The following is a 13,536-nucleotide window of genomic DNA, read 5'->3' on the forward strand; positions in this document are numbered from 1 at the left end:
AAAAAAAAATTTTTTTTTTTTTTTTTTTTTTTAATAATTTACCTTCAAGGTGACCAATGGGCCAGTGCAGCTCTGCACCTGAAGAAGCAGGTGCTAAGTGCTAACTCCATCTCTAAGGAGTGTGTGTGTGTGTGTGTGTGTGTGAGAGAGAGAGAGAGAGAGAGAGAGAGAGAGAGAGGTGGACTATGGACTAATCAACGCTCTACAGTGGATAACTGTATAATGATTGTAGGAGAAGAATGCTCTTCAGTCTCCACGTAGTACATCAGTGTTACACTCTTCATTATTCACAGCAGTTTCAGGGATATGGTCTCAGTCACTCACTACTTGAGGGTCATTTCCAGAGAGTCCACTTCTCCCTGTGTGGCTGGACTTTTCTGGCAATGAGAGCATCCTCAGCCGTCATATTAACCAGGGCAAGCATTTTACACCCCAGAGCCACTCAGTAGAGGCACTGAGGCCATCACTTAGAGGTTGAATCTGACCCTGGAAGGACAGAATAAGGGTGTTAGGAGCTTTCATCTTGCCAGTGAAGGGACAGTGCTGGTGCAGTAGGGTGCATCTTAGTTTTAGGTTCAGTATTTAGAAAATCCTGGGCCTCACTGTCTGTTGAATGCTGGGGCCCTCCCTGCTGCTAAATCCCTGCCTCGGGGCTTTCCTCAATTCTGTTTAGTATTCCAATTTCCTGGAAGACTAAATATCTCAAAACTGCCCTTAGTCCTGTGCAAAAAGAATCCCTGCCTTAAGAGCTCAGCTGTGGAGAGCTTGCCTACCACGTGTATCAGTGTGGCAAGACAATGAGAATAATGTTGGACATTTGGTAAGTGATTGGGCAAGTGGGAATTATAACAGAGGGATTTATGAGTGCAGCTGGCAGTCCACCCAGGCCAGAGGACCCAGGGCTGAGAACCCTGCCTGGGAGAGTGGAGGTGGTGGTGGGGAGCCAGCGGGTAGAGGAAACCTCATCCTCTGCCTTGGGGAGCCAGAGTGCGGCTGCTTTTATTTGGAATTGACCTTATTCATTCAAAGTAGCACTAAGCAAACTGGATCCCATAGAAAACTATTTCCTTCCTCTCTTTGGGGGAATTGAAGTTTTTAAGATGGAAAAGAGCATTGTGGGAAGAAGAAGAACCTGCTCCCTTTAATATTCTGGCTGGAGAGCTTGCAGGGTTCTTGAGCTGGGCCTGTATTCGGCCCCACCCTGCCCCGCTGCACCCCAGCAATCATGCTAGCCTAGAAGACAGCCTGATCTTTTTAGCTATCAAGTCTTCAGGGACATTTATAGGAAGCTGGCTGGAAAGGGGTTGCTTTGGAAGAGAATCTGGGATCCACACTTTTTCCAGTCCCTTGTGCTAGGGTATGTGAGGGAGACAGGATCCTGCTTCTGAGACTTGGTCATAGTCCAGGGACTGACTCTAATAAACTATTATGTAGAAGAAAAATGCTACTCTCTGCACTTCTGGGTTTTAGTTGTTCCTATTAAGATCCTTCTCCTACGGGGCCTTCCCCATAGCATGCCCACTACTACCACTATGTTGGTCATCTGGAATATCATGGTAGCCTGAGCTGAATCCCAGCTTTCCTTGGGGTATTGGTTGTGAAATACAATTAATTTTCTCTTAAAATTATTTACTCCCAGACCTGATTCTCTGGTGGGAGAAACATAATTTCAGGAGACCCACCAAACAAAAGAAAATCTTGGTTTGGTCACTGTAGTTACTTTGCAGGGCCCACTATAACAAAGTGACACAGGCTGGGTGGCATAAACAATGTAAACTTGTTTTCTCAAAATCCTGGATGCTCAAAGTCTAAGATCAAGGTGTCAGCAGGTTTGGTCTGCTCTGAGGTCTCACTTCTTGCATATGGACAGCCTCCTTCTCCCTATGTTTTTGCTTGGTCTTCCTCTGTGTACAGGGGTTCCTCTCCCTTCTTATAAGGAAACCAATCAGACTGAATTAAGGTCTACTCTAAAGATTTTACTTTAATACTACTACCTTCTGAGTTACCAGGGTTGGGACTTCAACATATGAATTTTTGGAGAATACAATTTATTCTGTAACAGTCGCTTATTGATGATGCAAACTTGAGAAAGTTACTTAACCGTTCTGAGCCTCAGTTTCTACCATTGTAAAGTGGGAAGAGGAATACACAGCCTGTGTGATTATTATGGAAAATTAAATATTCACTGTGTGTGGATAACCAAATGATCCTTGGCATAGAGTAGACCCTAGACCCTGGAATGCCAGCTCACCTCCTTCAGGGTTGCTAAACATTGGTGCACAGCTTGGCTTACATAAATGCCCTGTTGTGCCCATGTGGGCGTGTGAATGCAGGTAGAATGCATGTGAATGCAGTTAGAACACATATGACTTTTAGATAACTGCTCATGTATGTTTCCTTCTACAGTCTGACATAAGTATTTATAATTGAGTTTAGAAGAAAAGCTCTATATAGCTTCAAAAGTGAAAGTTACAATCAAATTCAGGTGTTAGAAAGTGAAAGAAGGCCTGCTTTTATTTTGGTGCACTTTTTTCCCCCCTTTCAGCACTTTAACTTTAGAGTGAAGCAATTCAAATTATGTTCCCTAATGGTCTTTGGAATGCATTTTGCAAATTGAAGAAAGAACAAAACAGAAAATCCACCCTTGGTATAATGGGTTTCATTTTTCTTCTTTCTTTTTTAATCTAATGTTTTTGAAGTGTATTCCTATGGGAGTAGAATTTCCTTCATGAAAGTACAAATGAAATTGAAGAACTCTTTACACAGAAAAGGCCATGTGATCCAAACATGCTCCGAGCTTGCCTCTAGGATGAGGTTGGTTTTGGGGGACACTGTTCTGTAGAACTGGGTCTCACGCCTGGGGGTTATCTAATAGGGCAAGGTTCAAAAAGGAAAAAGAGAGGGGAAATGAGGTATAAGAGAATTTTCTTTGTCTCAGTGCTCTTGCCATGTGCTATGGTTTGGAGGTGAGGTGTCCCCAAAAAGCTCACATGTGAGACAATGCAAGAAGGTTCAAATGGGAAATGATTGGGTTGTGAGAGTCTTAACCCCATCAGTGAATTAATCCCCTGATAGTGATTAATAGAGTGGTAGCTGACGGTAGATGGAGTGTGGCTGGAGGAGGTGGGCATTGGGGGCATGGCTTTGGGGTATATATTAGTATTTGGCAAGTGGATTCTCTCTCTCTCTGCTTTCTGATAATAATGTGAGCAGCTTCTCTCCACCATAGTCTTCCACATGATGTTCTGCCTCATCTTGAACCCTGAGGAATGGAGCCTGCTGTCTATGGATTGAGATCTCTGAAACTATAAGCTCCCAAATAAAACTTTTCCTTCTCTACAATTGTTCTGGTTGCATCTTTTAGTTGCAGCCGTGAGAAAGCTGACTAAAACACCGTGCAAGAGCTGGTGATCCATCAAAGGTCCTGTCTGCTCTTCCCAGAGCCTCTGTTCAGAGGCCTGTCTGTGGAAAGGGCTCAACTGAAGCCTTCTAACACATCACCAGAGCAGCCCAGGCCCACCATGACTCTGCAGCCTGATTCGGTGGGTTAGATGTTTGGGCCTGCAGAAGGGTGCTTCACTGGATGGTCAGGAGCACATCATAGAGGTGGGAATTGAAGGCCCTTCACTACTAACTTTATGTCTTTTCCTAAACAGTCACAGGGCATTTTCAGGACATTTTCAACTCATTTGTGGAAGCCGCTTTCCATTCTATCCAGTGAGATAATTCTGTCACCCTAACACTGAGTCTGAGAAATGCATATAGCTTCCCAAATGCCTTTATGTCCTCAAGTCATTTCTCCCACACTGATGCCTACCCCAGCCTAGCATTCTTTTGGAAAATGTCAGCATCTCCTTGGGGGTCTTCCCAGCATGACTCAAATCCATCCTCTAAGCTGGAGCCAAGGAAGACTGCAGAGATTGTCCTGAACCCTTTCTAGGTCTCACAGAGTTGCCAGATAAAATGCAGGATGCCCAGTTAAATTTAAATTCCAGATAAACAATTTTCAGTCTACATAAATCCCAAATATCACATAGGTCATACTTATACCAAAAAAAAGTTGTTTATTTGAAATTAAAATTTTACTGGGCATTGTATATTTTTAATGTGGTAAATCTGACAAATAAGGCCCTCCATACTCTGACCCAACCTTTCTTTTTCCTCTGCATACACTGAGTTTCTTTTGTTGCTCCATTGGTTGCCATAAACAAGCTGTTCAATCTGGGTTTCCCAGAGCAGACTGTATGGCTAGGACTGAGTACAAGCACTTCATTTGGAAAGCACAGAAATCACTGATAGAGGAAGTGATACTGGAAAGGCAGCCCGGACATACAGTGGGGCTGAGTGGCTTCCTCTCCTGCAGTTTACCATCTTTCCCCAGGAGAGGGAAGAGTGGTCTTCTGCCTCCTGGGGAAAGCCCTCAGGTGGAGAAGCAGCTGCAGGTGGTGGGAGTGCACTGCTGGAGAATAGGGAAGTTCTCAGGCCCCAGGAACAGGGACAGGGGCAGCTGCAGTCCTGCTACATGGACATCACTACTTGCCTTCTACGTGGCTTCTGGTTTCTATTCTCTGGTTCCCACCACCTGGTCTCCTGCTGGACTCTTCTATACTCATTCTGTGATACAGACAGCCCTTTATGATGGTTTGACTTTCAACTTTTCAACTTCACAGTGGTGAAGGCAATACACATTTAGTAGAAACCATACTTTGAATCCTGAATTTTGATCTTTTCCCACACTAGCCGTATGTGGTACCATACTCTGTTTCAATGCTGGGTAACAGCAGGGAGCCACAGCTTGGTCAGCCATGTGGCCATGAGGATAAACAGCCCCTGTTCAATCTACAGTGTACTGTGTGACCACCATTTTTCAACAGGCATCCAATGAATGACCTGAGATATGCAAGGCTTGTTATAAAATAGGCTTTGTGTTAGGTGATTTTGTCCAAAAGTAGCCTGTTAAAAGTGCATATTTAGCTGTGCTAGGCTAAGCTATGATGTCCTTGAGGTTAGCTCAAAGCATTTTCAACTTAATATTTTAACTTACTATGGGTTTATTGGGGTGTTACTCCAGTGGAGGAAAATCTGTAGTTATTCCCAATGTCCCTTCTGGAGGAATTCCTTTCCCACTCCATCCCACCAGTTTATACATCTGAAATTCAGATGTACCCCGCACATCTTTGTTCTATCCTGTACCAACTCACTTAGTGACTTCTATTGCCATGTTTAAGAAGGCCTTTCAGCCAATTTACCTATGTGTCAAAATTTTGTCACAACCTTGCTTCAAGGAAAAGTCCTAAGAGAAAGTAAACCGACCTAAAGATTATTTCTTGGTAGAAAATTTTATAATTAAAATTAATGGTTAGATAATTATTATTGAAACAGATACAAAAGGAAAGCAAGTTTGTTCAGAGATTACTAAACTCTTAACTGACAGTTATCTGGGTAGCAGATCACTTAATTTCCCAGAATAAATTTTCAGTTTCTAAAATTTTAGGAAAATTATTTAAGGATTAATCAATCAGCTGTAAAGTTTTCTTCCAAAAGGATATCATGAATTATATCACTCTAAGTATGTTTTTGCTCAGGTAAGGTTTGGAACAACTTTTTCTTGTTCAAATAGTAATTTTGAACAATAGTAATTCTTTCCTTCTATCTTGCCTCCCTGGAACGCCTTGAACTTGGAGATTATTTCTCGATCTGTTAAATGCCCAGGAGCTAATGCAAGCGCAGATTCCCCAGTATGCAACTTCATAGGGACTCAATAAATGCTTATTGAATACATATTTAGAATTCTGGGCACTGTCTTTGAAGTCTTAAACTAGAAAGATAACCTTGAATGTTATGACTTAGCCCTTATAAAAATGTGTTTCTAAGAAATGATTTCAGTAGGAGCCTCAGTTTCCAGTTCCCCACATAAGGAAATTAGAAGTCACTGTGCTATCCTAAGAACAAATAAAAAGCTAAACAAATTGAAAACTCAACAACTCCTATTAGATCTTTTGAAGAAATGAGTCCTGGGAAAACTGCAGTTCCTAAAAATGAAGAGCTAGACAGGCAGATACAGAGAATTACACCTTACTGGATCAGAAACCATGAGCAGAAACCTCCATGAAAAATGAGTTCTGGGTAGGGAACCCAAACTGTAATTGACAAAGTGCCAGAGACTCAGTGTGGACAGGTTTGGATGTTAAGAGCACCCAGTCACCTGGGATCTCATACATTTGTGAATTTTACTTCCAGAAGCACAAACAGGCTCGTACAGTAAATACTAAAGAAAAAAATGCCCCTATGCTTGGTAGGAGGAGGGGAAAGGGAATAGTTTTGAAATAGCAGAGCATTCTTTTCTTGACAAATTCCGCCCTTAGGACAAATTATTTTATCAGAGCCTAAACTGCTGGGGTTTTATCAGAGCATAGCTGATCTAAGAGAAGAGAAATATGAAACTCTAGCCCCCTGCAGCCACCTGGTCCCACCTAAAATGGAAAATAACTGAGAAGCCCTGGTGAAGTTCACAGTCCAGGGACACAAGCTCACCCAGAGTGGAGCTCTGACCACAGGACCAGAGAGCACTTCTGTCCACAGTGTCCACCGCATCACCAGAGGACTGACTCTTCATCCTAGTTCCTCCTACATCATGTCCAGTGTTCAATAAGAAGTTATAAAGCATACTAAATGACAAGAATCACAGCTCGAAGATACTGAACAAGCAAGCATCAGACCCACAGTCGGATATGGTGAGAAGGTTTAGGATGATTAGGTCAGGAGTCTTTAAAAAATTAATTGACACATAGTAATTTTTATACATATTTATGGGTATGTGAGATATTTCAATACATATGCACAATTTGTAATGATTGGAATGAGGAAATCAGTATATTCATCACTTTCAATATTTATCGAATTTTTCTGTAGGCCAGGAGTGTTTGAAAACCTGGGATTAATATGGGAAGGGCTTTGATGAAAAAAGGTGGCAGCACACAAGAACAGAGGGACAATGTAAACAGGGAAGAAAATTCTAGGAAAAAATCAAAATGAAATGTTAGAGAACAAAAACACTAACAAATGACAAAAATGGAGAATGCTTTCGATGGTCTCAGTAGTAGAGTGGACATCACTGAGGAAAGTGACAAGGAAAAAAAGACATAAGCAGTGGGAACATGTTATTTGAACAATTCTATAAAATGGACCCACTGTGGTAATTTACACATGCTTTCTTTTATAAAGCAATTTACCTGCAGTCGACCTGGCTTAAGTTGACAGGATATGTTACATTCCTTAGCAAATTACCTGTTATCTGAAGGAGAAATGCAGTCCTGAAATGATAATAAGAAGAGCACAAGTTACCCTAAAGGAAGGGAATTTTGTGGCCCTTACACAGACTAGAGTTCAGACCTTGGAGAGATAAGGATAATTTACCCAACCATAATATCTGTCAGAACAGGTTCCAATTAGAACTGGTCAATATGGGCCAAATAGATCTAGAGGTTCCTTGGATATTTTTCATGTGCAATGGAGACTTGAAAGTCTCTTGTCCTCTGCTGTCAGTCAAAAGTCAAGAGGTAGACCTTGGTGGGACTCTTTGGAAATTTCCCTAGGACCCCTAGTAAAACTAGAGGGCAGAAGGGTTACACCATCCTTCTCCTCTCTGAGAAGACCCGTTCTCTCCCCCACCCCATAATCTAATATCTGCTATTCTGAGTAACATGTATGAAATCTTTCTGGTGCCATAACAAGAATTCATGACAAAGGACTGATGGGGCTGCCCCAGCTCTGTGGCAGGCACTTGCCCTGAAACAGAATCTCTGAACTTGAGAATAAGACAATAGAAACCTCCAAAACTGAAAAACAATGAGAAAAAATAATAAAGAAAACAGAATATTCAAGAACTGTGAGACAACTACCAAAGGTGTAACATATTTGTAATAGGAATACAAGAAGAAGAGAAACAGAAACAATATTTTGAAAGCAACTGAGGCTTTCTTTAAATTAATGTCAGAGAACAACAACAACAATAAAAAAAAAAACAGTTCCAGAAATCCCAGACAATACCAAGGAGGATAAATGAAACAAAACACCTATCCCTAGGCTTATGCATCAGTCAGCTTTCTGTTCCTGTAACAAAATACCTAAGGTTATCAATTTTAAAGAGAAGAAAAGTTTGTTTTGGCTCACACTTTTGAAGGTTTTAGTCTATGGCCAGTTGGGTTAGGCAGAGGAAGACCAGTCACCTCATGGTGGACAAGGAGTGAACAGAGAGGAAGGAAGACATTGGAGTTCACAATCCTCCCTCAAGCCCATGCTCACAGTGATCTGAAAACTTCTCTTTAGGTCCCACTTTTTGAAGTTTCTACCACCTCCCAAGAGCATCAAGCTGGGGACTAAGACTTTAACACCCATGGGCCTTTGGGGAGCATTCCAGATTTAAACTACAGTTTAAATCTACAGTTTAAATGTGAAGATCATCTTCACATTTCAGAAATCAAATGTAAAGAGAAAGTGTTTAAAGAAGCCAGAGGGAAAATATATACCTTCCTTATGGAAGAGTGAATATAAGAAATGGACTGGACTCCTCTTGAGAAACATATAAGAGGAAAAAAGAAGAAGAAAGAACTGAGTGAAATGTTTATACTATTGAAAGAATAAAAACATCAACCTAGATGCTGTACCTGAAAAATTGTCCCCCAAACTGATGAAGACGTGATGACTTTCTCAAACAGAAATCAAAGGAATTTCTTGCAAGACATATAAAGTAAGCTCTTTAGAGAGAAGAAAAATAACACATCAGAAGTTGAGTCTACATTATAAGCAAAGAAACACTGGAGAATGAACAAGTGAAGGCAACATAAAATTTTTAATTTTTTCTTATTCTTAATGTATCTCATGGATAAACATTTTATTTAAAATAGTAACAGCAACAATGGAATCAATCATGTATGACAGTGTAAGTGAAATGAATGGCAACAAAGATAGAGGAGATGAGAGGGAGGAGTTAGGAATATTTGGTAAATATAATTAGGAATATTTGTAATTCACTACCAGTGAAGCCTCACAGTATTATTCAAAAGTGGACTTGGATGAATTCTAAATACATATTATGAGTTATAAAAATAATCATTAAAATAAGTTTATACAAAGATATGGTTGATAAGCTAAGGAAGGAGGAAAAAAGTGGAATTATAGAAGGCTAGATGAAAACAACAAAGGCAAAAAGAATTACAGAAGACAAAAATAGAAACAAAATCCAGGGCAACTGATAGAAAACAGTGAAAAGTTGGTAAATATTAATCTAGCTGTATCAATAATCACCTTAAATATCAATGTTCTCAATATACCAATAAAAAGACAGATCATCAGTGCAGATGAAAACATAAAACTCAACTATATGATATATAGGAAACCCACTTAAAATATAAAGACACAAGTTGATTAAAGGGATGGAGAAAAGTATGCCATACTAACAGGTGGGGACAAATAAATTAATTTCAGACAGAGCAAACATGAAAGCAAAGAAAATTACCAGAGATCATGAAAGCATTCCATACTGATAAAGCAGTCAATACTCTAAGAAGATACAGCAGTTCTTAAGGTTTATGGCTCAACAATTGAGCGTCAAAGTGCATGAGGCAAAAATGGATGTACCTGTAAAAAGAAACAGATTAATTTACTAATATAGTTGAAGATTTCAACACTCCTCTGTCAGAAATGGAGGGAACCATCTGACAGAAAATCAGTAATAACATGGTTGAATTCAATGGCATCATTAGTCAACTTGAAATAATTGACCATTTTTATCTATTTCATCCAACAAAAGCAGATTCAACATTCTTTGAAGCTCACATAGACCATTCTCTAAGCAAGACCACATTCTAGGCCATAAAATATATCATAATGAATTAAAAAAAATAGAAACCATACAATGTCTGCTCTCAGCCCACATTGGAATTGAACTAGAAATCAATAATGAAATGATATCTATAATATCCAAAAATGTTTAGAGGTTAAACAACACACTTCTAAATAATACATGGGCCGAAGAAGAAATCTCAAGAGACATTTTAAAATATTTTGAAATGAATGAAAATAAAAACACAACTTGGCAAAATTTGGGGGGTGCAGTAAAAGTAGTGTTTACAGAGAAATTTATAGGGTTGAATGTATATATTAGAAAAGAAGAAAAAACTAAATCATTCATCTACATTAGGAAACTAGGAAAGAGCAAATTAAATTTAGAGTTAGAAGAAGAAAAGGAAGTAATAAAATTTAGAGTCGAATTCAATAAAAGTGAAAAGAGGACATCAGTGGAGAACATCAGGAAATCTAAAAGCTGGTTCATTGAAAAGATCAATAGAATCAATAAGCCATTATCCAGGCTAAAGAAAAAAGAGAGAAGGCAAAATTACTAAAATCAGAAATTAAAGAAGAGTCATCATTACAGACCCCATGGACATTAAAAGAATAATAAAAGAATACTATGAACAGCTCTGTAACCACATATTTGATAATTTAGACAAAATGAATCAATTTCTTGAAAGACACAATTTGCCAAAATACCCAAGAAGAAATAGATAATCTGAACAAGTTTATGTCTATTAAAGAAATGGAATCAGTGATTAATAGCTTTCCCATCAGCACCTGGCCCAGATGGGTTCACCAGTGAATTCTACCAAATATTTAAGGAAGAAATTATGTCAATTTTCTGCAGTGTCTTTCAGAACATTGAAGCAAAGGAAATTCATCCTTATTATAAGAGGACAGAATTACTTCAATAACAACAACAACAACAACAAAAACTACAGACCAATATCTCTCATGGCTATAGGTGTAAAATTCTAAAAAAAAAAAAAAAAGTTACTAGTAAATTGAATCTAACAATGAATATAAAAATTATATGTAAAAACCAAGCGAGTTCTCCCCACCTCCCATCCCTCTGCTTTGCATGGTTGGTTCGACATTAAAAAATCAATTAATGTAATCTATCACATCAACAGGCTAAAGAAGAGAAATCACAAGGCCATATCAATAGATGTACAAAAAGTACTTGGCAAAATTCACACCCACTCATGACAAAAACTACATAAAAGAGAACTGTCTCAACTCAATAAAGAACAACTACAAAAACCTACAGCTCACATCATGGTGAGAAATTTGAAGCTTTCCTGCTAGAATCAGGATCAAAGCAAGAATGTTTCTTCTCACCCCTACTTTTCAACATCATAATGGAAATCCTAGTTAACTCAGTAAGACAATAAAAAGGAATAAAAGATATTCAGGTTAGGAAGAAAAAAAATAAAACTATCTTTTTTGCAGATGATATGATCTTCTAAAATCTCACAGGACCAATGGAAAAACTCTGGAAGTAACATGAAATTACAACAGGGTTGCAAATACGTTAACATAAAAAAAGTCATTTGTTCTCCTATACACCAGCAAGAAGCAAGAACAATTTTAAATTAAAAACACATTATCAAAAAAAATCATAGTATCATATTTAACCATAAATCTAACAAAATACTTAAAAACATATATGAAGAAAGCTTTAAAACTCTGATAAAATACATCAAAGAGTAATTAAATAGAAAGCTATTCCATGTTCATGGATAGGAAAATGCAATAATTTCAAGATGTAACTTTTTTTTTCTCACTTGATCTATAGATTTAATGCAATCTCTAGCAAAATCACAGTAAGTTATTTCATGGTTATTGACAAACTGATTCTACAGTTATGTGGAGAATCAAAAGATTCAGAAAGTCAATTCAGTATTTAAGAAGAGCAAAGTCAGAGAACTGACACTTTTGCCTTCAAGACTTACTATAAAACTACAGTGATCAAGACCTTGTAGCATTGGTGAAAATATAGATAAATATATCAGTAGAACAGAATAGAGAACCTGAAATAAATGTCTTTGACAAAGGAGCAAAACTAATGCAATGAGGCAAAAATACCTCATCAACAAATTATGCTGGAATAATTTGGACATCCACAGGCAAAACCAAACCTAGTCACAGACTTTAGACTCCTCATTAAAATTAACTCAGATTGGTTCAGAGACCTAAATGCAAAATATGAAACTGTGAAAATCTTAGAAGATAATATGGGAGAAACCTAGATGATCTTGGCAGTGACTATTTAGGTAAAAATACCAGCCTTGACCTATAAAAGAAATAATTGAACTCCATTAAAACTGAAAACTTCTGTTCTGAGAAAGAGGAATGAAACTAGTCTTTATACTACTGTATGATACTACAATGGTGAGTATACGTATTTGTCCAAAGCCATAGTATGCATTACACCAAGAGTGAACCCCAGTGTAAACTGTGTATTTTGAGTGATAATAACACATCCATGAAGGTTGACCTGCACTATTATGGTGCAAAATGTCAGCAGTAGTAAAGATTGTGCTTGTGTGGGAACAGGGAGTATATGGGAAATCCCTACCCCATTTCTTATAACTCAAAACTGCTCTAAAAATGAAGGTTATTAATTAAGAATAATAATTTCAGTGACGTGGATGTGAATGTTCTATATGGTTTTTTTTTCCCCTTCTGTGCTTCCAATACCTTCTCTGAACCCATTTACTTTCTGAGGTGAGAATAATAGACAAAGCCTTTTAGGACAGCAAACTGAAAGTGTTGCCAAAAAGATCTTAAATGAAGTGTGCATTAACCTTTCTGTTATCACCTTGTTTTAGTTGATTGGTGTTGCTGTTACCAAAATCCCTGACACACACAACTAAAAGGAGAAAAGGCTTAATTTGGCTCATGGCCTCACAGGATTTAGTTTATGTCAGACTGGCTCTATTGCCCTGGGCCTGAAAGGAGGCAGATCATCACCATGGAAAGGTGTGGTGGAGGAAGGCTGCTCAGCTCCTGGCAGCCAGGAAGTAGAGAAACAGAGAAAGGAAGGAGCAAGCACAGATAAAAGGCCCCAAGGCAACACTCCTGTGCTCCACTATTGAAATTATTAATCCATTAAATGGATTAATCCACTGAGGAGGTCAGAGGCCCCCTGATGCCACTCTTGAAAGTGGCCACATTCCCTGAGACATGAGCTTTGAGAGGACATCCCAGATCCAAACCATAACACTCCTAAAATAGGATTAGAAGCTCTTCCCAACCCCAGCCCTGTCCAGTTTAAGAACAACCTAGCGGGGGATCCAACATGGCGGCCGGCAAGGAAGCAGCACTTTCAGTATCTCCACATTAACCGGATCAGAAACACCCATTAAAACAGCTACATTCTACCTACTGAGGAACTTCTAGCAAAATTCCGCTGAAAGGAGACCTGCCAGGAAGTAGTAAGTTATATTAGAGGTGACAGTTGGCCCCAGACAAGTGAATCTTGGCCGGCCATGCGGGCGCAGAGGTCCAATCCCGCAGCCACCGCCCAACCGGCTCTGCAAGTGGCCCCCGGCGGCCCGGGGCAGCGAGAAGGGTCCCCGCCTGGCCCGGCAGACGGCTCCTGCCATCCTGGCTCTCCTGGCGGCCCCGCTCGCTAGGTGCTCGGCCACCCCGCCCGCCCGGCTCTTAGCCACGAGG

This window comes from Marmota marmota, unplaced genomic scaffold, assembly GCF_001458135.2.
Source record: "Marmota marmota marmota unplaced genomic scaffold, marMar, whole genome shotgun sequence".
Taxonomy (NCBI): domain Eukaryota; kingdom Metazoa; phylum Chordata; class Mammalia; order Rodentia; family Sciuridae; genus Marmota; species Marmota marmota.